At 46.0% G+C, this 27,222-nt stretch overlaps 1 protein-coding gene across 1 annotated transcript in view; it reads left to right on the forward strand.

The window, feature by feature from the left end:
• Positions 1-6,884: 6,884 nt before the first annotated feature.
• OSBPL5 (oxysterol binding protein like 5) overlaps positions 6,885-27,222 on the forward strand; it is a 203,714-nt gene continuing 183,376 nt past the window's right edge. Inside the window, exon 1 of the mRNA XM_029582113.1 lies at positions 6,885-7,087. The gene's annotated coding sequence lies outside the window, so the exon portion shown is untranslated. The remainder of the gene's footprint in view (positions 7,088-27,222) is intronic.

Raw genomic sequence — 27,222 nt, forward strand, 5'->3', positions numbered from 1 at the left:
AGGTAGAGGCTGTTGCTTAATAGCGATTGGAAATAATTGCTCCAGCAAAATGGAAAGCCAGCAACACCCCAAGAGAATATTAAGACACACCCTCAAAATTAGCTGCCCTGTAAGAATAAAAGAGATTAAAAGCAGTGTACTAAAGCAGTGCCCACACAAGCTCAATTTATGTTTCTATATCTGACTTCAGGCCCAGGCAATAAACATGATCTGTCACAAAATGAGTCACTGTCTTTTGCACATTAGTGGCTTCTGAGTTTTTATTGAATGCTTCGTGAGTGAGGGTGACATGCCTTCAAAGTTGACAATGCTAAGAGAAAGAACTGAGCCTTTCAAACACTGTGTGCTATTATGCTCTTGGCTTGCTCTGAATGTAACTGAATGTTCCTAATTGCTGTTGTGCATGTCTCCAATGCTCTGACTACACGACAGAAGAGCAACAGTAATTACTTCCAGAAATGGGCTAAAGCGTGAGGAAGGAGTTTTTTTTAGGTTAGGAGCTGAGGCCGTGCAAAGGGGCTCTGCCATTTGTTCCTCTCGGTCGGTTTTATTTCTGGCATTCTGGCAGATAAAAATCAGATGGTTACAATGGCCCCGACAAAAGGAATTAAAATAAAATCGGAGGGCTCGTGCCATCCGGAGTCAACCTGCAAACTCCTGGGACGCAGGTTAACCCTCTGCTCTCCCTCAGACTCTTGGCCCTGTCACCTTGCAGGGTCCTCATTGTACTTTGGTTTATTTCGTTTCAAGATAGAGCAGGCATTTCCCCGTCCCCAGAGGGCTTATGGTCTAAGTTTGCAGGTTTGACGTGAATTGCTCAAGACCACAAGTAGAGTCAGCAGGATTTGAATGTTGGCTTCCCTGCTTCTCAGCCCCCTGCTCCAATCACTTGGCTGCTCCTCCACATCCTAGTTACCTATAAATATTTGTACTAGTAATGCAAATACAGATTCTCTCCTCTTGCTTATGGAAGCCTCCATGCAGACGAGGAAACAGTAAACCAGAGGTGGCCTTGTCTACATTTCTGAAGTATTTATAACTGTAGGACACGTTGGGATCCAATCGGGATAAAAAGAGGGAATGTGAAAACGGTGTCACCAGAGGGGACCTGGTCCGGCTTTAGCTCCAGCGGCACCCTCTGCAAGCACCAGGCAGGGCACCCTCCGTGGGTAGAGGGGGGGAACCTCCCTGCAGTGCTGCGGCTGGCTTGCCCTTGCTAAGCTGTGGTGGCAGACCCTGTTCTCCAGGGCAGGGAAGGGGGAGAAGGGGGTTCACCAGAGTCCCGCAGTCAGCGGCACCCCTGAAGCACAGGTCGCAAGCCCAGACATTCCTGCCCTGGTGTTCGTCGACCAACTTCATGGCTCCGTGATGAGGAAGCCATGGTTACAGTGGTTCCCAAACCTGTCCTGGGGTCCCCACAGCCAGTCGGGTTTTTCCAGGATATCCACAATGAGATACGTGTGCGCACATCGGGTCTCCAATATATGCAAATTTCTCTCATGTATATTCATTGTGAATAGGCTGAAAGCCTGACTGGCTGTGGACAGATTTGGAAGACCTTGGGTTAGTACAATCATTCCTGATTTTTCACTTCTTATCATTTCTGAATATCCAACCAAACCCACTAAGCGGCAAAAGATCCCTGTCTGGTTTCCCAAAGAACACGCGTTCTTTCAGTGCAGCCCTGGACAGGTTTTCACCAATCGCTTGTGTGTCAGACAGCTCAGTTCACTGAATTCAAGCAGTACCCCTGGGATCTTTGATCCTCGGCTATAGGAATATAAATGATTAAACACAAGTTGGAGGACAGGAAGTTTACTGGCATAAAGAAACAAAGCAGTGCACACTCCATGGCCAGTGTTTGCTGTGCATCCTGAGTTTCGTATATTCCAGCAAATAATGGTGTTATCTGTTGTGCAAAAGACTGAGCCTCTTTGAGGACTGAACCATGATGATACAGTTTTACTACTACTTTCAAAATTCAAGTGTATCCTAACCATTTGCTGGAGTCAGAAATGGGCAGAAAACAAAACCAGGCCAGTCGGTCGGTCGGTCGTTTGAATGAGTCGCGCAAGACCAGACAGAGAAGAGCAGAGTTTCCCAAACCTGCCTGGTGACCCCCTCCCCCCCCCCCCCCACACCCCCCTCCCCCCAGTCAGTGGGGCCTCTGGGATCTCTGCAATGAATATGCATAAATCAGTCTGCATACATTGAAAGCCCACGAATATACACATTTATCTCATGCATAATTCACTGCAGAGTTCCCAAAAATCCAACTGAGTAGTAGTACCAGAACCTGCAGGCATCCATTGTTGCTGTGCCACTCTGCTCCACTCCGAGAGCAGGGACCGTCCGAGAGAGTCAAGGGCTGCTTGTGTTCCACGGGGTCCCTACTCCCTGCTGAAGGGAGAGAGAAGGCTGCTGCATTTCCTGGGTCCACGCAGCCCAAGAGGGAGAGTGCTATGTCAGTAGGGCCCACACGGCCTCAGGAGGCTGCAGCTCAGTTAGCCAGGCCCGAGTGGTGAAAGGAAGAGGCTACAGCTACGCCAGCCAGGCCTGTGCGGGGAAAGGATGAGGCTGCTGTGTCAGCCAGGTCCACGTGGCTCAAGGAGGATACTGATGCATTAACGGCCTGTGCGGCTGAAGGACTGCTGCTTGCACCCTGCACATTCTGGGGAGAGAGAGAGAGAATATGTGTGTGTTTGAGCGACAGAGAGGATGTGTGTGTGTATGAGAGACTGGCAGCATGTGTGTGTGTGTTTGTTTCTAAGAGATACAGAGAGCATGCATGTATATGTGTGAGAAACAGACAGCAATTGTGTGTAGGTAAGCGTGTGTGAGGGTGTGAGAGAGATGGTGTGCGGGCTCAAGGATGAGGCTGCTACTGCCTGTATGTTCAGGGAGTCAGACAGCATGTGGTGGAGCGCACATGTGTGTGAGTATCAGTGAGACAGACAGAGAGCATAAGTGTGTGTGCGTGATTATGGGAGAAATCCTGTGTGTGTGTATATGTGTGTGAGAGAGAGAAAGCTAGTGCGTGTATATGTGTGTGAGAGAGAGAAAGCGAGTGTGTGTGTGTGTGTATGAGAGAGAGAAAGCGAGTGTGTGTGTGTGTGTGTGTGTGTGTGAGATGGGCCCAAGGAGGAGACTGCTGTTGCCTGTATGTTCCAGATAAAGAGTGAGAGAGAGAGAGCATGTATAAGAACATAAGAAATTGCAATACTGGGTCAGATCGAGGGTCCATCAAGCTCAGCATCCTGTTTCCAACAGAGGCCAAACCAGGCCATAAGCACCTGGCAAGTACCCAAACACTAAGAAGATCCCATGCTACTGATGCAATTAATCATTAACCAACCTCTTTCCCTTTTCAACAATACACCAACTTGAACATACAAGGGAATGCTTGTTTGGTGGTTGTTTTGTACAGAGGTTTTTTTGATAAGGGTAACCGATTTGCAGTTATCCTTACTTTAACTTCTGTCTATTGTTCTTTTATTAAATTCAAAAATAATTTCTCAAAACGCTCTTTTTTGATCAATTTCTCAATTTTTCATAAAATCCCTTCTCCCCTGCTGCTTTTCCGACCCACTACAGTTTTATTCCATACTTATCAAGGTCGTCGCCTTTATTGATGTATCACGGGTACGGAGCTGCACGTCCGACACGGGCCATGTTTCGGCACTGTGTGCCTGCTTCAGGGACTATGGGAGAATCAACTGTGTCCTATATAGGGTTCACAGCACGCTATTAACTTCTCTGCACTTCTTCTGTTAAACGTGTGACGCCTTCTGTGCACGTTTAACAGAAGAAGTGCAGAGAAGTTAATAGCGTGCTGTGAACCCTATATAGGACACAGTTGATTCTCCCATAGTCCCTGAAGCAGGCACACAGTGCCGAAACATGGCCCGTGTCGGACGTGCAGCTCCGTACCCGTGATACATCAATAAAGGCGACGACCTTGATAAGTATGGAATAAAACTGTAGTGGGTCGGAAAAGCAGCAGGGGAGAAGGGATTTTATGAAAAATTGAGAAATTGATCAAAAAAGAGCGTTTTGAGAAAATATTTTTGAATTTAATAAAAGAACAATAGACGGAAGTTAAAGTAAGGATAACTGCAAATCGGTTACCCTTATCAAAAAAACCTCTGTACAAAACAACCACCAAACAAGCATTCCCTTGTATGTTCAAGTTGGTGTACTGATACAATTAATAGCAGTGGCTATTCCCTAAGTAAACTTGATTAATAGCCGTTAATGGACTTCTCCTCTAAGAACTTATCCAAACCTTTTTTGAACCCATCTACACTAACTGCACTAACCACATCCTCTGGCAACAAATTCCAGAGCTTTATTGTGCGTTGAGTGAAAAAACATTTTCTCCGATTATTCTTAAATGTGCTACTTGCTAACTTCATGGAATGCCCCCTAGTCCTATTATTCGAAAGTGTAAATAACTGATTCATATCTATAAGACCTCTCATGATCTTAAAGACCTCTATCATATCCCCCCTCAGCCGTCTCTTCTCCAAGCTGAACTGCCCTAACCTCTTTAGTCTTTCCTCATAGGGGAGCTATTCCATCCCCTTTATCATTTTGGTTGCCCTTCTCTGTACCTTCTCCATCACAACTATATCTTTTTTGAGATGCGGTGACCAGAATTGTACACAGTATTCAAGGTGGGGTCTCACCATGGAGCGATACAGAGGCATTATGACTTTTTCCGTTTTATTAACCATTCCCTTCCTAATAATTCCTAACATTCTGTTTGCTTTTTTGACTGCTGCAGCACACTGAGCCGACAATTTTAAAGTATTATCCACTATGATGCCTAGATCTAGATATGTGAGAAAACATGTGAAGGAGCGTGTGTGTGTGTGTGTGTGTGTATATTTAAGAGCACATATGGAAAAGAGAGAACATGTATGAGCATGTGTGTGTAAGCAAGTGTGTGTGTGTGTGTTCAAGTGTGTGTATGTAAGAGATACAGAGAGAGACAAGAAAGTTTGTGCACCCCTCTTCCCACTAATCCATGAGAATCTGGGTGACTCAAAATGAAACGTTCCCAGGTATGAAGAGCGAGGGATTTATTTTTCTTATTTATTTCCATTATTGGGTATTATCTGTTGCTTAAGAAATTGAAAAAATGTTTTATATGTTTTTATTTATTGGATATTCTTTTCATCTGCTGTTTTGAAATATTTATTCTTTCTATGAATATGGCTTTACTATTTTGATGTTTTATATTTCTTGATTTTAATGTTTGATATTTTATGTGGAAGGATGATGTTTCTGTTTTTCCATTGATACACTACATTCAGAGTCAGGCTTATTACAGTTTCAAGTTGAATTTGTCTGCATGTTTTTATTTATATTTTATGGTCTCTTTATTCTGTGTTTGGTGAGGGTTTATCTGTGTTCTGCATGTGTGACCAAGACAAGATATTCTGCTAGCATATAGTTTCTGTGTTCTGTCATTAGCAGCTTGGCTTGTTCTATTTTCCTAATAAAAGGTATATTAATGTTTTAGAGCCTAGGATAATATTTGCAGTATTGCTTTTTCATAGATAGGGTTATTACTATTTGAGTGCTGGCAATTAGTGCTGTTTTGGTATGGAAGGTTTACTAGATTGCAATTGTGATTCACTTTTTTCCAGAGGATTCATTGACAGTTAGTTTTCAGTATCAAATTAAAGACAGCACAATTTTTAAATCTCTACAATACTATAACCTAAAGGCAGTAAGTAAGTGGCTGTGTGCTGTGCTGGGTTTGGGTCCCTCAGCCTGCTCTGAGTACACCTTAAGAAGAAATCAGTGAAGGGTGTCGATGATTGATGCAGTCATAATATTTCCAGAACATTAGGAAAAAATGAGCAATGTACCCATAAAATGCATGCCCAGATTATGCTCCGTCAATCTTGTGATATTTCAAATAGACTCAGGAGGGCATCACTCATCACTGATAGCCCTGGAGATTCTATTCATCCTTTGGCAGATTGTCCAGTGCCGCTGTCTTGGGGTTGCTAGAATAGAGGGAACAGGATGAGAAAGAAGGCAGGTTCAGGGGCGATGGTGGCACATTTATGCAAATGAGGGGAGGGTCAAGTGTCTCCCCTCCCCCCAGTCCTCAAGCGTGCAGTCCTGGTCTGTGGACAAGCTGGCAACCCTGTAGGGCAGGGGAAGGAGGAAAGGAGCTAAGGGCACCTGCCCCAGATCGTTGAAGTACCCCTGCCCTTTACCATTCACTCGTTTTAATTGTCCATCCTGTATTCTGTGACAGGGGTTCTCACGTTGCAAAATAAATACAGAAAGCTAAATTAATTGGGTGGATGGAAAGTCTGGATGGCCTGTTCGAGGAGTGGGCAATGCTGATCTTCGCGGGCCACAAACCAAGCGGGTTTTCAGGATACCCCTAATGAATATGCGTGAGATTTGCATACGCCAGGCAGAGTGCATGCAAGTCTCTCTCGCGCATATTCATTAGGGGGGTATCCTGCAAACCAGCTTGGTTTGCGGCCCGCGGGGGCCAGCATTGCCCACCCCTGGGTCCTGTCCGGTCTTTTTCTGCCCTCAGGCTTCTTGGTAGGCAATGTTGGAAAAAATGCATGCGTGTTACAGGGCTCTTAGGCAAGACCGAGCCTGCTGAGGAAGGCTGCCATTAGCCACCCGGGCAGGAAGCTGGCGCCTCCGTGAGCCACTTAAGAAAACTGTTAAATCGGAACGAAAACAACAGCGCGCCATTAAGCGCGACTCCAGTCTTCCTCTGTCAATATTGCATTTGGCAGCCCTGCCTCTTTTAGGTTCGACGTGGAGCGCAGCGAGGGGGGACTCCACTCCGGCTTTTCTCGCCCGCTCTCCCGCGCTTCCTGCCAGCTGCCCCTCCCCCCTCCTCGCGCTGGGCCGCCCGCTTCACGTGCAGAGCAGCAGCAGCAGCAGCGCCCAGGACGGCGGCGGCGGCAGCAGCAGGAGGAGCCCCGCCCCGCCGGCATGGCAGGCGCGCGCTGGCGATGCTTTCCCGGGCACTCTGGGCGGCGGTGAGGCGGGGACATTCTCGGCCGAGGACGCCGGCCCGATCGCAGGGGGCTGCAAGGTAAGGCCGAGCGGCAGAGGGGGGGAACCCCCAGTCCGGCCCAGGCGGGGGGAGGGGGGAAGCTTCCGTGGCGGATGCGAAGTTGCTTTCTGGGCTTGGCTTGAAGCGGGCGCCGCGGGTTACAGGTGGACTTTTGACCTTGAAGGGCTCCGCTCGCCCCAGTGTGCCCGCTTTGGATCGCGGGGGTCCCCCCTCGTTTCTGCGGCCAGGCGTCATGCTCATTGCTGCTGGGACTGGAGGTGGGGATCGGCCACCTGACTGGCACTGCCCCCCCCCCCCCCGCGTGCCCCAGGGTACGGGACCGGCTTCGGGGGGCATTAGACAGGACTGGGCACAAACTGAAAGGAGCATCCTGCACCCCTCCCACCCTGGCAGCAGACAAACGGACGCCGGCTTTGCAGCGATTCCTGCCTTCATGTCCAAGAGTTTTCAGGGGGAAGGCCAGCAGTAACCCCGAAATCCTCTTGGAGGCTTCTCGGCTCGGTTTCAGCAGACCGCCGGGCGGCATTAAGGCTGCCATGGGCACCTCTGGAGTCTGGACCCAGATCTAGGGGACTGCAGAAAGAGGGCGAGAGAGAGAAGAACTGAAACGAAGTCGCTGCAGAGACTTCCTGGGAAAGGGCTGTTTTTCTCCTGGCTTGTAAGGCAGCGTCGGTCGTTCCCTTAACCCGCTGTCCGTACAAAATCCAAGATGCAGACTTGCAGTTTTTAACAACAACAAAAACCCAATCTAGCGCTTCCGAGGGCGTTTCTGCTTGGATCTCGCAAGCTGGCGCACTGCCGCCCGCTCACAAATAAATGAAAGCAGGAGCCCCCTCGCCACACTTTTTTTTATTTTTGGGGACCTCGGTGCATGGACAGCTTTTCTTACAAATAGTCTGTTAACTTTAGCCAAATTCCTTCACCCAAAGTACTCACAAAAATATGCATTGGTAGCTGCATCTGAGAAATGCTGAACTTGGATCGGGCTCTCATCAGGCTCTTTACCCTAAATTGGCAGCTGCCAAGGAAGCACCCCCCCCCCCCCCTACCTGAACGCAAAAGGCACGTTTCATTTAGGGTCCTGTTTCTAAACCTATCAATGTACTGTGAAATGTCAGACAAGTTAAACTGCAGGATTTCATGCATAAGGCAGAGATGTGGGGATTTTGAAAAACTTCCATCCCAAAGTATTCTGGAGAGTGCAGTCCAGTGGCTCTCAACCCTGTCCTGGGGACCCCCCAGCCAGTCGGGTTTTCAGGATATCCACAATGAATATGCATGAGATAAATTTGCATGCACTGTATGCAAGTTTCTCTCATGCATATTCATTGTGGATATCCTGAAAACTCAACTGGCTGGGGGGTCCCCAGGACAGGTTTGGGAAGCCCTGTTCTAATTATTATTTATCTGATATAGTAAAGCAGGGATGGACAACTCCAGTCCTCAAGAGCCACAAACAGGCTTGGTTTTCAGAGTACCCGCATTCAATATGCATGAGAGAGATTTGCATCCATTCTCTCCATTGCATGCAACTCTATCTCGTGCATATTCATCGTGGATACCCTGAAAACCAGACCTATATGTGGCTCCCAAGGACCGGAGTTGGCCACCCCTGTAGTAGAATAGCTGTGCTTGAAACCATATCTTCTCCAGTCATTGGCACTGGAGACCTGCAGAAAGCCAGCCAGTGATGCCATGGGGTTCTGGCTTGTCAGGCGTCGAAGCACAGCTGCAAAGTGATCCGACTTCAGGCCAGGCCTGAAGATGCATGGGTGATATTTGTAGTCCTCCTTCCTCACTTTTAGAGAATCAACATTAGAGGGGCCAGGGTGCCAAGGAGGCAGAGAAAGGGTTGTCGAAAACCAGGACTGGACCTGAGTCTCCTTCCGGAAAAGGAGTCACTTGGTAGCTGTGGCAGACTGTAAAGAAGCTGCCAGGAGCTGCACAGGCACTAAAGCATTGCAAAAGACTGTCCTTGCTTGGTTGGCTAAAATGCATGGAGGTGTGTGGGATTATACATTTGTTCCCCGTCTGTTTCGAAGCTCACCATGCATGGAGCCATTCTTAGTTTTTTCATTTTCATTTTATTTCAGCTTCCTCATTTCAGGGTTGCACAACGACTTTTCTCCCTATGTTAGAATGTGTGTCACTGTCTGGCCTGCTCCAAAGAAAATATAGCACTGGGCTTTCTGGGGCATTATTTAATTGATTTTCTTTCCTTAGGATCTGCTGTCAGGATCTGCTGTTCAGGTGCCACCCCTGAACAATTTTCATTCCACTTAAAGTGCAAATTAAAATGCGGTTCTCACCGAACACGTAAAGATGGCACTTTTCAATGCATTATTTTATTTATTTATTTATGTATTTAAAGTCTTTTCTATACCGTCGCTAAGTTATATACCATCGCAACGGTTTACATGTAGGCACGTAAGTAAGTTTGGAATAAGCGTACAATAGTACATTCTAACCGGAGCCATTAAGTTTCGGTTACATTAAATCATAAAAATACGTACAAATGTTTAGTGATGTAGGTTCTGGCCAGGTGTACCTAGAAGGTACTTTTACAGGTAAAAAAAAAATCACATTTACTGTTATCTTATTACATTCATTGTGTACTCAATATGTTAAAATATTGTAATGCACATTTATGAGAAAAGTGCTGTGTGCAGGTGCTCTTCTGTTTATTCCAGTGTATTTTCTATTCTCCGGTCTCTTTATATAAAAGGCTTGTTTAAAAAGCCATGTCTTTAGACTTCTCTTGAGTGTTTTGGGGTCTCTCTGTAATCTGATCTCCAAAGGCATTGTGTTCCTGAGTGTGGGGCCTGCTAAAGACAATGCCCTCTCTCTTACCTGGGTTAGTCTTGCTGTCTTGACTGAAGGAATGGTTAAGAGAGCTTTGTTTGCTGAACGAAGGTTCCTGTGTGGGACGTGTACCCGTAGTGCGGTGTTTAGCCAGTCTGCTTTTTCATCATTTATTAGTTTATGTATGGTGCATAGTGCTTTGTATTTTATTCTTTGTTCTATGGGTAGCCAGTGAAGTTCGGCCAGCATTTCAGTTATATGGTCTCTTCTTCTTTTTCCAGTTAGTATTCTCGCTGCTGTGTTTTGTAGAATTTGAAGTGGTCTTATTGTTGTATTTGGGAGTCCTAGAAAAAGTGCATTACAGTAATCGTTACTGGCGAAAACTAGTGCCTGAAGCACTGTTCTGAAATCTGCAGGAGTTAGTAATAGTTTAAGTTTTCTGAGGATCATGAGTTTAGCATAGCCTTCTTTTACTTTTAGCGATATGTGTTGTTTTAGATTAATTTCGGGGTCCATTATTATTCCTAGGTCCCTTACTTTTTCGCTAGCGAGCACCTGATTTGCCTGTGTAAAACGTGTTCAGACTTCGGCTCTGTCTTCATGGGGGTGAAAGTACGCAGACCCTGTTCCACTGCTGAAAAAGGGGGCATTACCAGGAGCCGGCAGGAGTGACTTTAGCGGCAGAAAGCTAATGGAGTGCTAATGCGCTGGGGGTTAAAAATAAAGTACACTAACCCAAAAATGGGTGTAAACCAGAGTGATCCGTCCCATGTTTTCAGGGAAGACGGAAACGCGAGGAGGTAAGCTGGAGGTTGCTGGTTGTTAGATGCTTTTTGGAACCAGGCATGCAAGGAGAATAAAGTGCCGTGCTTGGTATCAAGAGCCTGCTGCCTGCGTGTAACGCAGCTCCAAGGTGGCACTGCAGAGCCGATGGATTTAAGATCAGACTGCGGTCATTTGAGACCTTGTGGCTTCCTGCCAGGTTCAGTTATGCTTTCCTCCCAATGGGCGGCTTCTCCGTGGGTTACTGGGAAAACTTGACGGCTCCCCCCATCCAGCCCACGCATGCTTCTGTCTCACCATCGGGCATCTCCCCCCAAGCGCCCCTCCGTTCGCAGCATCGCCATCGGCTTGGTCTTCCCTTTGGCCAGTTGGCACCGCACTTGCTTTCTGTTGCTGTTTGCTGCCGTTGCGCTGCCTGTGCCTTGACTTGATGTGCACGGTCCCTGCCCCCGTCGCCCAGCTAGGGATGTGCAACGCCTTGAAATGACACTGGAAACAATGCTGACATTTCCTCTCATTCTGTGTCGTCTTCTAAATGAAATGACAGAAAAATTGAGCCAAAATGTTTCTTTTTTTTTTTTCCTGTCATGTCTGTTGTTTTATGCCCACTCTTTTGTAAATAGCGCACGCTAAAAACATAACATAAATAAAAAAAAAATTGAAATATTAAAAAAAAAAACCACAAAATAGGAAATCAAAAGGAAAAGAAACTTAAAAACAATTTTTTTTTTTTGTCTGCACACCCCTGCTCCTCACCATCCTCTGCTGCCTTGCCCTCTTTTCAGCCTCCTTGCCCTCTTCCTGCAGCTGCTCTGCCTCCACAGTTGGCAGGCACTGTGCCAGCCACCTGTCTCCCAGCGTCAGCCCTCCTGCAGGAGCCTGACTGCGTTGCTGAATGATATCCCTGCCTGTTCTCCTCTTCCCATTGTCATCCTGGAACGATAGCCGTTATTAGCTATCTTCTACCTATAAGAAGGAGGAGAGGTGCCTCGCACGCCCATCATTGGCATGCAGACTGACCCCCTCTGTGCCTCCTGCACTGCTGTGACTGACGGCAGGAGCGAGGAGAGCCGTCCTAGGAGCTGCAGTGGAAGGGAAGCCGCTGTGCCGGCAGGCTCCCCACTCTCTCTGCAAGGTGGAGGGGAGACGGATACCTGCAGTGGCACTGGAGAGGCTGTAATGCCAGTGGGGAACCCCCACTCCCCGCTGGCAGAAGACGGACTGACACCCGCAGCGGTGCTGGAGAGGCCAGAGTGCCGATGGGGGCTCCTTCCACCGCCGGCGGTGGAAGGGAGAGAGATCTGCATTTTGGCTGAAGAGAGAACCACCGGGTCTGGGGAGAGAAGAGGAGGGAGGTGACAGGGAACCGCAGGGAAGCTGAGGTGAGAGTAGGTAGGGAGGAAAGGAAAAGTGATGGCGAGACAGCCTGGACTGCCCCGTCTTTGGACAGGCTTTGGGACTGGTAGTGGATGACATAGAAAATGCCTAGTTTGGTGCACCGAGTCTGCTTAGTTAATCTTCCTCTCAGGTTCCCTACCATTTTGAGCAGATGAACATTTTATATTCCCACGCTTGCACCAGCGTCTCCTCTGTCCTTTACTCAACCTCTCAACCCTGTTCCTTCCAGTGCCCTCTGAATCTGTCCCAAGATTGCGTTCCACTGCTGGCCTCCGCCGCTGTTTGTATTCCAGGCATTATCATCGTCTTCTTTTGAGTCCTTACAATTCCCAGACTTAATCCAACTTCTAGGCCCTCCCCCTCCCCATGTCCTGCTACCAAGCTTTCTGATGATCCTAATGGCCATCAGAATTAACGAGCATCCAGCCACCCCGTGCTTGTTGATCCTCTTGGCTCGTTTTATGTTCAAGGCAGTCTTGTGGTCGGGCCGGTCTTCTGCTGCCTTTCCTGTCCCAAATTTTCCATCACTTTTTCCTTGTAGCCTAGGTTTGTGCCATACGCCCTGTAGGCTGACCGCCATCTTCTCATCAGATTACTCTTTGCCTTGAGAAATATTTAGACGCCTTACTCCATACCTCCATCTTTCATCCCTTGTGATGTTGGAGATCCCAGCTCCTTTCTTGCCTGTTCTCTCCGAGGCATCCTCGGTGACCTTTTCCTACACCCAATACCTTTGGCCTTCCTGTTGTGGCCGCAGCCAGTTCTTGCTGCCATAACCTTTTTCTATCCCTGTTTTGCTTGAAGCCCTTTTGTGCTTAGAAGCCTAAAATAGATAAATCAAGCTTAACTGAATCACAGTAGTAAAGAAAATAAGTCCTTTAGCAGTGCCAGTGAGATAGTAACGTGCATTTACAATCTGTTCGCTTGGCAATCCACGCAGTACAGTTCAGAATCCAGGTGTCACGCCGGTACAGCTCTGAGCACCTGACAGAAATAGGGCACTGAGAAGATGGCACTGGCCTGCATCCCAAAATGGCATTTGATTTTTAATTAAGAAAAATTCTGAAAGACTAATTATTGATAAAAAAAAAAATAAATTTAGAGCCGCCGGCAGCTTGCAGAAGTCAGAATATGCGCTGTGACTTTCCCCTCCAGTGTCTGCCAGTAACGGGGCAGCATTGGTTTGACCCAGTTTTATCAGGATTCCCTCACTGCTCAATGGGGGAGGTGTGATGGCCTGGCGGCTTCTTCCTTCTGTTCTGGGCTTGCACCTCAGTTGGAAGTGGCCTGTGTTGAGAAACAGTGCTCCCACCCAGTCCTCATCCAGGGGCCAAAGGCCACTGCTCCCTCCTGACCCTAATAACATGGACCCTGAGCCTGGCCACTAGGTGTCGCTGCTGGGCAATGGCTGGGACTTCTTTCCTTCCAGGGGTTGCGAGTGCCGCCTCTGCAACATCCCCAGCCCTGGCGGGCCTCGGGAGCAGAAGCCAGGTTCTGAAATCTAACCCAGATCTTCTGCCTGGCAGCACAGAGTACTGCCACAGCATCTCTGGGTCCGCTCCTTCACATCTTCTCTTCTGTTCCCCCTCTGAGGGTACTTTCAAGTGAATTACAATTGTATATACTGCAAACGGCCTTAAGTATGCCTTTGTATGGAAACTGCTATGCTTAATGTCTGCCTGCTATAACCTGCTTATCAAGCCCCCTAAAGAATGTAAACCAAGCTTCTGTCTTCTCGCACAGCTGTGCTATACGCATGGTGGAGACGAACCCCATGTCTGCTGCTGAATTCCCAACTGACTGCACCTGGGCTACCAATTGGTGTGTGTTGTACCCTCCATCACAGTGCCGCTGAAGGCTGTGGTATCACCTTCTGTTGTCACAATGCCAGCAGTGGCTCAGAGCAGCTGGCGCACTTTTTTTTTGTAATATATATATATAAGGTGCATTAACTAGTGAGGGAAAAAAATGAGAATTGGCAAACTATACTTGGTGCCACAGCTCTTAATCTGCAAATCATTAAGGAATGGGATTTTGCGACTGTCCATCCTTCTAGGACAACAGCTCCTAAATTTAAAGGTTCCTCCTTTATTTATCCTTCTGTTTGAGATGCTTCCTCCATTTGATGTGTATTTCAGCAGGGGTCATAGTTATATCTACTTCTGTAGCTCTACGCCTGTCTGTCTACATAATGTTATCTATTACAGTGTGGAAATGTTGGCTTGCCTAAGAGAAACCCGAGCACTGGGCAGAGTGGCACTGGGGAAAGTGCATCAACAGACACTGTGGCAGGGGTGGGCAGCTTTTGTTAGAGAGGCCTGGGAAACCTAACTCTTGCCAGGTCACTCCTTCCTTAAAGGGAAGTGTGCAGGCCTGGGGAATGAGGAGGGAGTGCGGTTCCTGGGAGTGCTGGCTCTCGCTGCCTACCTGCAGCAATGGCCTGCGAGCTCCCTTTTCCTCCTCTGGAACAGCACGGACTTCCATGGATGGCGCGGGTCGGGGCTTTCGCCACTGTGAAGCTCACCTGCAATAGTTCGACTCTGCATCCTGAGCAGCTCGTCACTGCTTTGTGCTCAGTATCCTCACAATGTGCCGTTTGGTGCCTGCTGGCCATTAGCCATTGTGTTTCCTTCATATTTTTCTCTGTTTTTCAAGCTGGGAGGCCTTTTTGGGGAAAAGTACAACTTTTGAATATATTTGCATATTCCATGCTCGTTTTTTCCTCAGCGGTCCTTGCCGCTCCCTTGGCCTCCCCAGATGGCATACCTGGGTGGTTTAGGGAGCATTCATTGACCCAAGGGCTGGGAGGCACCAGGGGACATGGTCAATTGGCAGGGGTTGCCATACAAGCAGAGGCTGTTTTTCCCTCCCTCCTTGGGCCTGAGGGAGCTACCTCTGTGCCATGCAAATAGATATTCTAATATTATAAATAACACCCGATCATATTTAATCCTTAACACCCACCTCTCCCCTCCAAAACAAGCCATGACACATAAGACACATACTGGTCTTGGCCATTGTCTGTTATGGTGGCAGGACCTATCTGACCTCCTGCATTGACTCATACTCTCTCTGCTTTTGAGAGGCTAGTATTTATTTATTTATTTCCATTTATTTGTAGCCAAACAGACGGATGCTTATGAGGAGTTACAACAACAGAAATCAGCAACACATTAAAACATCGTAGAATAACATATCAGAATAACACAATCCAAGCCACCCATACATTTCTCAACTTGTACATGAGTATATGCACTAATTGGAAGCAGGCGCTCACTAATGCTGCATTCTACTCTATATTCTCATCTCAAATGGGGAGAGAGGAGGGTTTATAATTCATAAGCTCTGCAGGCAAAGGAATCATTTTCTTCTCTGCTGACAACTGATAGGAAGATCAGTTTCTTCACCACAGCAAAAGTCCAGTTACTATTGCTTATTCAACCAGTTTGGGGAGATTGGGGGTGGTGGTGGTGAAATTGCATGTTTCCCCGTTTACCAGATTTACACAGATAAAAATGTATTCATGTATTTATCTCTTAGAATTCATGGAGATTGTACATAAAGGTTTATTTTGCATGTAAGAAACTTAACTGTCAAACAAAGCCAAATAAATCTTACCCCCATTCACCAATGCTTTGCTGTTTTATCACGTCCCAGCTGGTGAAGCAGGTCTGTGCTACACCTCACATCTGACTGAAAATTAAATTAATGCTTATCATTTCTAAAGTGCTACTAGATGTTTTCCACTGATTGTCTGTTTGTTTTTGTTATAACATTGAAATTTCCATGAAAAAATGAAAACTGAAAATGAAAGTTGCTTATAAGAAATGTATACTTGCATTGACATGATTCTGTCTTGTCTTTGATCATGTTTGCTTCGATGTGCCCTCTAGTATTTGAAAGGCTACATGCACACAGATTTTCTTTTGTGCAGCTTTTTATAAGCTGAGTTAAAAATTTCTGTGCTACGATCCAGTATAATGCAAATAAGATTGGGATTTCTTGTGCGTGCTATGTGTTGCCGTGCGATTCGGTTTACGACCTGTGTGTGTGCACGCAGGCACACGGCTTAGAGGGAATATTGGTTTGCTTTAGAGGTGCAAGCAAATGACAACTGGGGTACATGAAACCGTTCACCCAAGGAGTTTCCCATCAGCAAAGAACGGGGAGAAGCTTCTTGATAACTCGGGGCCCTTTATGCAAACTTTTCTTGTCCTGACTGGATGTTTGCAATGGGAATCATGGACACCAGGAAACCGTGCAATTCCACAGGAGAGCTGCATGTCTCATGGGAAGCAAAGTGTGCGTTAAGAGTTGAGAGCAACTCAAATCCCGAGATCACCACCACTGCAGGCAGACCAAAAGATTTTCCCATTTCCGGACACCCTGAAAGCCCGGTGCTACTGACTCCCCTGGTCTCCCTCAGACCGTTCTGGCTTTTGGGATCCTATCCCAGTGCGGTTCTGGACATTTTATTCCCAATGCTCAATTAAAAATCCAGAACAATGAGGGTCAGACTGGATTGAGAAGATGATTGAACTAATGGATGACACACACTGTGCCAATCCAAATTATTGCTGTATTATTATTAGAAATAATCACAAATATCCTTATGACAGCTTTGTAGCGATTTACCCAGGATAAGGTGGGCTACTGCATCCATAGCACATCTATAGCTTCCTGCCATTAATGGAACCAAGCAAGTCACCCAGAAACTTTTCAGGATCCACCAGCAAAGCCTTACAAGACAAAAATGGATTATCCAATGATCCCTGATCTGGAATAATTCTCTTAGAAATTGGGTCTTTTCTTGTTTAAAGAAAGGATTTAGGATAACATTATAGTACACCAAAATCTAGCCATCAGGGTGGGACAACCAACCAGACAGCACCTGTCAGTGTTGGTCTAGCAGTCTGTGAACTATGCTAGTTGGTTGTACGTCTTTAGAAAACACAACTGCATGTGCACAGGGATTTGCTGAAGTAAGAATACATTCCACAATTCTTAATTGTTCGCTTATTGTGCAATTATCAAATACGTTGTTCAGAAGCTCGTTCAGAAGAACACACTGGAGTCTCGCGGGCACTGGGTTAGGCTTCAGGGTCCAGATGTTTGATGTCTGGGTTCCCAGTGCAGGGAGGCAGGGTGCTGTGTACAACCAGTTCTGCAGCAGGTGGAGCCACAAAGAGCTTACTGGGGTGTGGCCCCTGTGGGTCTCAATGTCTAGTGAGCAAGCCTTAGGTTTAATGAATGGTAGTGGTCTGGTTGGGAGGAGTTAAGAATCTGAGACATTTCAGGCTTCCTCACAACTGAGAGGTGAAAATAAAATGTTTAATTGACTGGAGATTGTAAAATTGGCTATTGCAGGGAAAACAGTCTTAATTTATATTAATTTATCTACTTTTATTTCTGTGGCTTTAGTTTTGTACTTTTTATCTTAACTTTTTACGGAGTAGCTAATTATTTACTAATATGATTCTGCTTTTATTATGTTGTATTATTGCCTTTTATTTTTGTGATGTGTTTTTATGTAATTGTTTGTTTGTTGTATTTCAATTTTAACACCATGGAGGAAAGAAGAGTGATGATAAACAGTAATCCATATATTGGTTGGAAGTAAAATAATACTCCCAGGGGAAAGTTGACTGAAGTCCTGGAGTCCTTAGCTGAGGGTGTGCACACAGCTCAGAATAAGGAGCATTCTTGTGTGACTTATGAATTGTTGGGCTCTGCTCTGCGGAATTTGCACGTTTTTATACTGCACTGTGTGAAAAGGTGGGTGAGTTTTACATGTTGCAGCATCTGGTGCTGTTCTCTTCACCCCAAGGGATCTGTGTGAGAGAAGGCAGGGACAATAGCCTAAAGCCAGCCAGCCTGCACGCTTGGTGGTGTCTCTGCCCCATGAGAACTGTGAGAAATGAAAGACAACCAGAATCAGGTTAGCACTGCAGGGCAGGACCAGCAGAGAAGGACGTGTGTGGCACAAAACAGCACATCTGTCTACTTCTGGAATGAAGCAGCCAGGTGTTTGGGAGTGGGGGGGGGGGGAGGGGGCATTGGGTAGAAAGGGGGAGACCACAAGATATTCCACAGAGAGAGAAAGTAATTTGCTGGCACTAATCTCCCTCATCAGCACTGACAGCCAGTCCACTCTTGGGCTTATTTTATCCTTCACCTGATAAGAGTAGTTCAGTAACTCTTCATTATAAAGCACATAGGGACAGACTGAAAGATCTAAACATGCTGACCCTGGAGAAGAGGAGACATGAGAGAGAGAGTCAGATACCTCCAAGGTTTCATGCACGGGAAGCAACGAGGGGTCATGGGGTGCAGGTGAAAGGGGGCAGGCTCAGGGGTAATCTAAAGAAATATTTCTCTACACGGAGGGTGGTGGATGCATGGAACGGCCTTTCTGGGGATAACTATCCAGGGTTTGTAATATCCCTTCCCAGTCACTGCAATGATAGTCCTGGGCCAGGGGACCTAGCCCTGTAATCCAGGGCTCTGAATCCAGCCCCTAGGTGTCGGTCTGAAGCAATGACGTCTCCCCCCCCCCCCCAGCATCCCCAGCCTGACTTGGTGATGCTGTGGAGCACTTGCCACTCTTTATTTATTCAAATTTAAATTTACAAGTCAAAGAAAACTCACTTAAGCAATACACATACAGTCTAAAGCGAAAGCGTCATGAAATTTTAACAGACAACCTTAGACCCCCCAAAAACTGGGGGAGACTATCAGGAAAAAAGTTAAATAAGCAGAATATGAACCCAAGAATCAAATTCTACTGCTAGGCATGCAATTCTAGAATTGTAATTAATAGCTGATGGCAATCCTCTGTTTAAAAGAGAACCTTCTAACTGACTAGAGTAAAAAAAAAAAAAAAGCCATTTGTTGTCATTCCAATTTAACCTGACAGGTTCAAGGGAACCGCAAGGCTCTGTCGCAGGCTACAACGTTGTGGATCTGGCAGCGCCAGGAAAAATTGAAATTTCTTATCCTAAAAGTAAGCAAGAATTAGAACGAAAATACATTTTTAATGTCCCCTCTTTATCAGCTTCCAAAGCAAAAACAACTAAGAGACTTGCACATGATCTAACTTCAGGCTGTGAATTCTGTAAAAGAGCAGTTAGGTCTATACTGTCCCCTGTATTATCTACAGCAATGTTGTCATCAGTACCAACATCTTTATCTTTAGTTTTATCAGGGAGATAAAAAAAAACAACAGCAAAAACCCTTGACGCTGGTGGAAAAGATCCAAAATATCCAGATAAAATCTTTTTAGCATTTAAGAACATGCCATACTGGGTCAGACCGAGGGTCCATCAAGCCCAGCTACCTGTGTCCAACAGTGGCCAATCCAGGCCATAAGAACCTGGCAAGTACCCAAAAACTAAGTCTATTCCATGTTACCATTGCTAGTAATAGCAGTGGCTATTTTCTAAGTCAACTTAATTAATAGCAGGTAATGGACTTCTCCTCCAAGAACTTATCCAATCCTTTTTTGAACCCAGCTACACTAACTGCACTAACCACATCCTCTGGCAACAAATTCCAGAGTTTAATTGTGCGTTGAGTGAAAAAGAACTTTCTCCGATTAGTTTTAAATGTGCTACCTGCTAACTTCATGGAGTGCCCCCCTAGTCCTTCTATTATCTGAAACAGTAAACAACCGATTCACATCTACCCGTTCTAGACCTCTCATGTGTCCTCTAGCAAGAAGTGGGATTGCAGAGGTTTTAATCAGATACAGGGAGCAGCCAGGAAATTCTAGAACAAGAGGCTGAAAGGAGGTAGACTTGGGGGTAATGTTAGAAAATCCCTCTTCACAGAAAGGTGATGGATGCATAGAATCACCTCCCAGTGGATGTGGCGGAGAGAGAAAAACAGTAACAGAGGGATTAAGCACAGAGAGCCCTTAAGCTGCAAAGAAGTGAAGGTAACCTCCGGGATCAGCTGCTGTCGGGGGCATTGTAGCAGGGACGTGGGGCAGACTGGATGGGCCTTATGGTCCTTTCTCCGCTTAAGACGGAGGATTGGGGTTTATCTTAAAATCCCACTGCAAGAGAATCGGGGAATGTCCAGGGGACACTTTTGATCAAGGAGGAGGGAATCTGCCTGCTGAAGTTGGCGGCTGTACCATAAAGAATTTGAGGTGAAACAGTGCAGCAGGCAATAAACTTAAAAAATCGAAGCGGTGGATGGAGAAGGGTTTTTTGTTTTTTTTTTTGCTTTCTGTTCACCTTTCTGCCTCTCTCTTTCTCCTCTTCTTTTCTCTTTCCCCAAACCCTTCTTCTGGCCTCTCTTAGCAAACATCTACAAAAGCTCAGCTGGAAGGGCTGGCGGATCCTTTTAGGTCTGGATAAGCTTCCTGCTTGAGATTGCTTTCATGCAGAAAATATCCAATTGCACATTGAGTCAAGTGAATTAGAGCAGCGTTTTTCCATTTCCTGAAACTAACGCTGTTTTGGGCCTGGCACTGCTCTATTTCCTCTTTTGGAAAATTTCCCAAAGCAAATAATTTGGGCGCGTTAAAGCATCTTTTCAGCAGGTATTTTGCCTGGCACTGACATTAGGTGACTCCAGTCGGCCATCAAAGGTCAGTCGCTTATGAGAAATGATTTATATTTTTCATATCGGGGGGGGGGGGCTGCTATAAATCTCCGGCAAGGCCTCTTGGCCTGTCACGTCGTTCGCATGCTTTTTTTCTTCACGAAACCTCAGGTGGGAAAGCCCTGATCCCGGATGCCAGCTTTTTCATACCTGCTGCCTTTTGAATACAATCTCTCAAGTGCAGGGGCTAGAGGGGGGTGCCCGGCGTTATTCCAGCTTCAAAGAGGAAGCCCAGTCCAAGTATTCCTCAAGAAGTCTTAAAGGTAACTCGGGCACCGCAGTGCGGCGGAAATGGAGATTGGCACAGCAGAGGCGAGTCCCTCAAGGACGGGAGCCTAAAATGTCCTTAGGCCTCCGTATGTTAAGCAGAGGTTTTCCTGAAGGATGCATTATAAAGTGTTTAAAGGATGGAATACTCCAGGCCTTCTAAAGTCGTGCCCACAAACCTTAGTAGTCCTAAAAGCGCTGATGCTCAAAGGTTCATGAGGCCACTAATGATTGTGATCTCCACCCACCTATCTCTCTTTTTTTAAATTTGTTTTATCGTACTTTTGATGCTCTCTTTCACTAATATAAAATGCAGTCACTCACCTGGTTTTGCTCCCCCCACCCCCACCCCCCCCCGATACTCTTTCAGAGTGGTTGGAGCAGTGGGCTGGGAGCCAGGGCAGCCAGGGTTCAAATCCCACTGCTGCTCCTTGTGACCGCAGGCAAGTCCCGTCACCCTCCAATGCCTCAGGTACAAACTTAGGGCCTGATTTACTAAGGCTATTTGTGTCTATGGGGGAAGAGCCTGAACGAATAAGACCCTTGGATTGTAAGCGCTCCCGGTGGACAGAGAGAAATACATGCGGTACCTGAATGCGAGGTGCCTTGAGCTACCAAAGAAAAGGCAAGAGCTAAATACACAGGGCATATGCAGCCAATGAAGTTGGCAAGGGAGGTGGTGCAACCTCTGTCACTGGAGACTTTTAAGAGCAGATAATAATAATAAAATCCTCTGCCTGGGATGGTCTAAATGCAGCACATCCTGCTTGGACGGCTTTCTCCTGGCTTGTTTTTATTCTGTTCTGTGGTTTTAAGAACTGGTAAGAAATGCACAAAGGCAGGCAGCCAACTTTTAATATTCTGCTGCGTTGTGGTTTGTGGTGCGATCACTTTCTCCATTTGTGTGTGTGTGTGTGTGTGTGTGTGTGTGTGTGTACAAATGGAAAAAGTGATCGAAACACAAACCACAACGCAGCAGAATATTAAGAGTAGGGTCCCTACCTTTGTGCATTTCTTACCAGTTCCTAAAACCACATAGGCCCTGTCTGTACCAATTACTGAATGCAGTGTCCTGTGACGCTGCTGAAATCAAACCACAAAGTGCAACTGATAGAGATGCTCCAAATAGCCTCGTTAGAAATGTTGTTACTATATTGACTTGAAACGCAGAGCCTGCTTAAGCTCACAGTGCCAAATTAGCTTCATTAAAGCTGGAGATGGGATAGAAATAGACATTTTCCACAGTCAGCCTACATTTCGAGTCTGAAGAGTAATTCCAGTGCATGTAGCACTCTGCATATATACTAGGATCCAAGACAGCAAGGCAGACTAGAAAGAGTCCTTCGCTGTATTTTTTTTTTTAACTTTTTCAATAAATATTTTCCTGATGACAAAATACTGTCCCATAAAGTATAAAAATATGTTATGGGACTAGGCTCTCACATGGCTGTCACACAGGATACGCCTGTTCAGCTTTGCATCCAGGCAGGACTGGGAGTACTACAGAGGTATCCCTCACATCCGCTGGGATGGAGGAGGACTCCAGCACCGTGCGACACCAAGCCACTGGTCAAAAGCAGGGCGCGCGTCTGTCAGGCTCTGAAGAGTGCAAAACTCCAGGCCCCCCCTTGGTTAAAGGACTGCTGAGGCGATGCTGGCGTTGGAGGGTACATGTGGGGTTTACTCCCTGACCTAAATGCCCCCTGGGACACCTCCTTTTTAACCCAGCTAACCGTGCATGTGATGTGAGCCCGCTCATAATTTTAGGTGCTGTGAGGAAGGCAATCTACCCAGCTAAATCGCTCTGTTATTAAAAACAAAAAATGTGTAGCCCTTCTCTTGGAGAAAGTAGCTAGTATCTCAGGAAAAGGAGGCTTGTCATTTCTAGCTTGTGTAGTTGACTCGGTGAAGGGTTTACATTAAAAACAAATTATGCAATGGATTAGTAATTGAAAAATGATGACTACATTAGTGCTAGATTTATCAGAGATGGTGTTAAATTGCGCGACACTAAATAGCATGATAACATGTAACATAAAGGCAAACTTGCTGTTTGTGGTAGCTTTTCTTAAACAGCTATTATGTATAAATAAATCATTTAGAGATTTTCAGCCTGCCTTTCCAAACGATGCTCAAGGTGGCTTGCAGCAATACTAGAATTCAGGTAAAATAAGACCCTTCCCCAAAGAGCTTACCATTTAACTGGGTACCTGAGGCAATGGGAGATAGAGGCTTGCTCAAGGCCACAAGGAGTGTCAGCTGGGAAGCGGAATTTGAACTTCGGTTTCCTTGATTTTCAGCCCATTGCTCTAACCCAGCGGTAGGCAACTCTTGTCAAGTGCCGCCAACAGGTCGGGTTTTAAGGATATTCTCAATGAATATGCATGATAGAACATTTTGCAGGCACTGCCTCCATTGTAGGCAAATCTATCTCGTGCATTTCCATTTTGGATATCTCGAAATCCAGACCTGTTTCTAGCACCCAAGGAATGAGCTACCTATGCCTGCTCTAACAAATAGACCGTTCCTATTCCCCCAAGTTGGCCTGTATCAAGGGTTCTTAGCAAGGACCAGAAACAGGCCAGGTTTCCAGGCTAATCTCAATGAATATTCAGTAGATATGCTTGCAAATGTGTGGTCTGAGAGAGAAAAAGGCTAAGGTGCATAGGTTGGTTACCCTGAAAACTCAACTGTTGTGGCTTTCAAGGGTTGGAGTATCATTGATGATAAATTGAAATATCCTCTTATTGTTGGCATAAGGCATAGTATGACCAAAAGCTTTATATTATGAGTGGCAGTGATCCCATCAGATGCGATATGCTTGACAATAAGAGAATTAGTGATGTATGTGGTTCCGCACACAGTTCAAGCATCTGCTGCCAGTGCTCACTCACAAGTGGCTTTACTGTGCAGCTTCTCATTATCTGTCTTCCTTATCTCCTCTACACCCTTCTTGCAATCTCAGTTCAGCAGGTAAGCTACTCTTAACAGTGCTGTTCTCATCCATTGCCAGCTTCCGACTCTGTGCTTTCAGCCTTGCTGCTTCGCAGGCCTTGTACGGCCTCCCTGAGTTGGTGCGTTATTGCCTCCTCTCTGGCCATTCTCCAGTCCAATCTAAAATCCATATTTTTGAGTCTGCAGTTTTATCTCGAACCATGGCTCTCCCTAATCATAGTAGTCCAAAAAGGAATGGGAACAAATTCACTTGTCCAGCAAAGTGTAGTGGCAAGCTGTTTTCATTTGTCAATAACCAAGCTATTGTTTCCAGAACAGAGCTTATAACCCTGGTTACTACCTCAACACTTTGCTGGACAAGAGAATTTACTATTCCTTTTTGGACTGCTTTGACTTTGGATGGTTTGGTTATTCGCTTTGTGTGTTTCTCCTTGGTCATAGCTATCTTTTCTGTAATAAATAATTTTCCAGAAGTGTCTTGTCTTGACTGGAGTAGATTCTAAGCTCCATGGAACAGTGGTGGCATCTTATGTGTAACTGTATAGTGCTGCTCTTGCCTAGAGGCACTATAGAAATAAGTAATAACAACAGTAGCAGTATGAGGTAGGTCAGAGGAACTCTAGGCATGATGTCATGAGTATTGGTGATTTGCACAAAATATTACTGGAGATTCACTAAATATAAAAAAAAAACCCCGAATACATCGTCATTGACCTCACAACCGTGAACTGCGCTGTCTGAATAGTTGCTCAGCGGTAACCAGGTGTAAATCAGACCATCGCCTTCTGTGGTGGCAGCACCTTTCTTCCTTACGGCAAACAGAAAAACAAAAGTGGTGGAAAAGCTGAAAGGAGAATGCGTGGCACCGTGTTTGAAGGGGGCGAGGGGGGAGTTTACATTGGATGTTGGATGACGAGCACAGAGACTGCCTCTGCGTTCACACTGGGAGAAAAGGCTGGCTGGAGCCCTTATCAGAAGGTGGCTGGCAGGCTGGAAACGGGGAAAGCACAAATACATTACCGGAAAGGTGCGTGGTCGGACTCGAGTACATTGGAGAGCATGGAAACAAAGCAGGGAAAGAGATATAGAGATAAGGTGTTACATAATCACCAGGGCTTATCTGCCTGTTTAATGCTCACTGCACTGACAGCGGTAGAAGCATAGCTGAAAGCTGATAAGCCGGTTAACATTATGCCCTTGAGATGCTGCTGCCTTGTTTAGGAAAGAATAGCCTATGAAAAAACAGGGCTATCACAAAAAGAATGACATTTGGTTCAACAGAGGCTTGAAGCTGTAGTTCATTGCATGAGAAATTTTGTGTTTTAAAGGTGGGGTTTTTCCCATCTAATTACTTCCACTATTATGGAGTAAATCTGGGAGCAGCTGTGCTGGTCCGCATCACAGACGGGAGGAAGAGATCCCAGAGCTATGGAAGGAGATATGCAACCATAATTAAAGGTGCGTGCCCTTTGGCCTCTCCTTCTCTCACGCCCCTCCAAAAGAAAGAAAAAAGAAAAACGTATGGAGCTCCAGATTCAAATAGCTTACCTGGCTATATTCAGTCATATCCAGCTAAATTTTAGCCGGCTAATAAGTTAGGACGCTATAAATTAGCCAGATAAGTTAGGGACAGTCCAGGGGCATAACTGGGAGGAGTGGAGATAAACCTAGCTGGCTATTGGCTAACTCTAACATTCAGAGTTAGCTGGATGACTTAGCCAGCTAACGCTGATCAAGTAAAACAGCAGTCCAAAAGTTAGCCGGCTAACTAATTAAGAAAGCCGAATATATTCATCAGTATGGCTGCACTGTTGAATATACCTCTCAAGTTAGCTGGATAAGTTTATCCAGCTAACTTTGCTATCCAGACTGTATCTGAATGTAGACATCTTAGAAGCCTATATTCATATGTAGCCAGTTAAGTAAGTTACCTGGATAAGACTTAGCCAGCTAAATTAGCTGAGATACTCAGTGCTGCGACCATGCCACTGAATATACCCAGATAAGTAGCTCCTCCCATGTATGCCCCCAGAATGCCTCATTTTTTTTATCCGGCTAGATTCTAGTCAGATAATGACTTATCCAGCTAAAATCTAGCCCGATAAGAGGCTGAATATACCAAAACTTGCCATTTAAAGTTATCCATCTAAATAACATTTGAATATCTACTGCATGAAATAAAATAGATGAAGGGGGAAAAAAAAGAAAGAAGACCTAGGAATAAGACCCAAAGAAGCAACCCTAGAGCTCTGAAATAGATTAGTTGTGCTTTCTGGAAGAAACCTACAGCTGCTTTAAACTGAGCTGAAGGAAGGTATGGGCTAAACAGGGGTAGACAATGCCAGCCCTCCACAATGGGGACAGTACATGCCAATCTCTCTCACGTGTATTCATTGTGGATATCCTGAAAACCCAACCTGGGAGTCCTCCACAATGGGGACAGTACATGCCAATCTCTCTCACGTGTATTCATTGTGGATATCCTGAAAACCCAACCTGGGAGTCCTCCACAATGGGGACAGTACATGCCAATCTCTTTCACGTGTATTCATTGTGGATATCCTGAAAACCCAACCTGGGAGTCCTCCACAATGGGGACAGTACATGCCAATCTCTCTCACGTGTATTCATTGTGGATATCCTGAAAACCCAACCTGGGAGTCCTCCACAATGGGGACAGTACATGCCAATCTCTCTCACGTGTATTCATTGTGGATATCCTGAAAACCCAACCTGGGAGTCCTCCACAATGGGGACAGTACATGCCAATCTCTCTCACGTGTATTCATTGTGGATATCCTGAAAACCCAACCTGTTTCTGCACTCGAGGACCAGAGTTGCCCACCCCTGGGCTTAAACACAAAGGAATCCTAGATGCAAAGAAGGGAAGGCCAGAGATCAACTGGGGTCTGTGGCTATACACCAGGAATGAAATTTGGCCATCTTTGATGGGCCTTAGTCCTTATTTCTGTTTTTTTGTTAATGTTGACTATGCACTAAATTCAAATCCCTTGCTTGCAAAGTTGTTAGAGGTACTGAGCCTAAATGTCTGGCCATTAACATAGAGTGGTATGTTCCATCCCAGTAACTGAAATAAAAACAGGGAGCTTATCTGAAGTTATCCTCGGTGAAAGATTTTCGATTGATGTTCTTCCCAGCCCTCAAGGGCTGCCACCAGGTTGGATTTGCAAGATATCCCTAATGAATATGCATATGAGAGATTTTCTGTTTGGGATCTTCCAAAGGACTTGTGATCTGGATTGGCCACTGTTGGAATCGGGATACTGGGCTTCATGGCCCCCTTGGTCTGACCCAGAATGGCAAGTTCTTATGTTCTT

The sequence above is a fragment of the Rhinatrema bivittatum genome, chromosome 17 (assembly GCF_901001135.1).
Source record: "Rhinatrema bivittatum chromosome 17, aRhiBiv1.1, whole genome shotgun sequence".
Taxonomy (NCBI): domain Eukaryota; kingdom Metazoa; phylum Chordata; class Amphibia; order Gymnophiona; family Rhinatrematidae; genus Rhinatrema; species Rhinatrema bivittatum.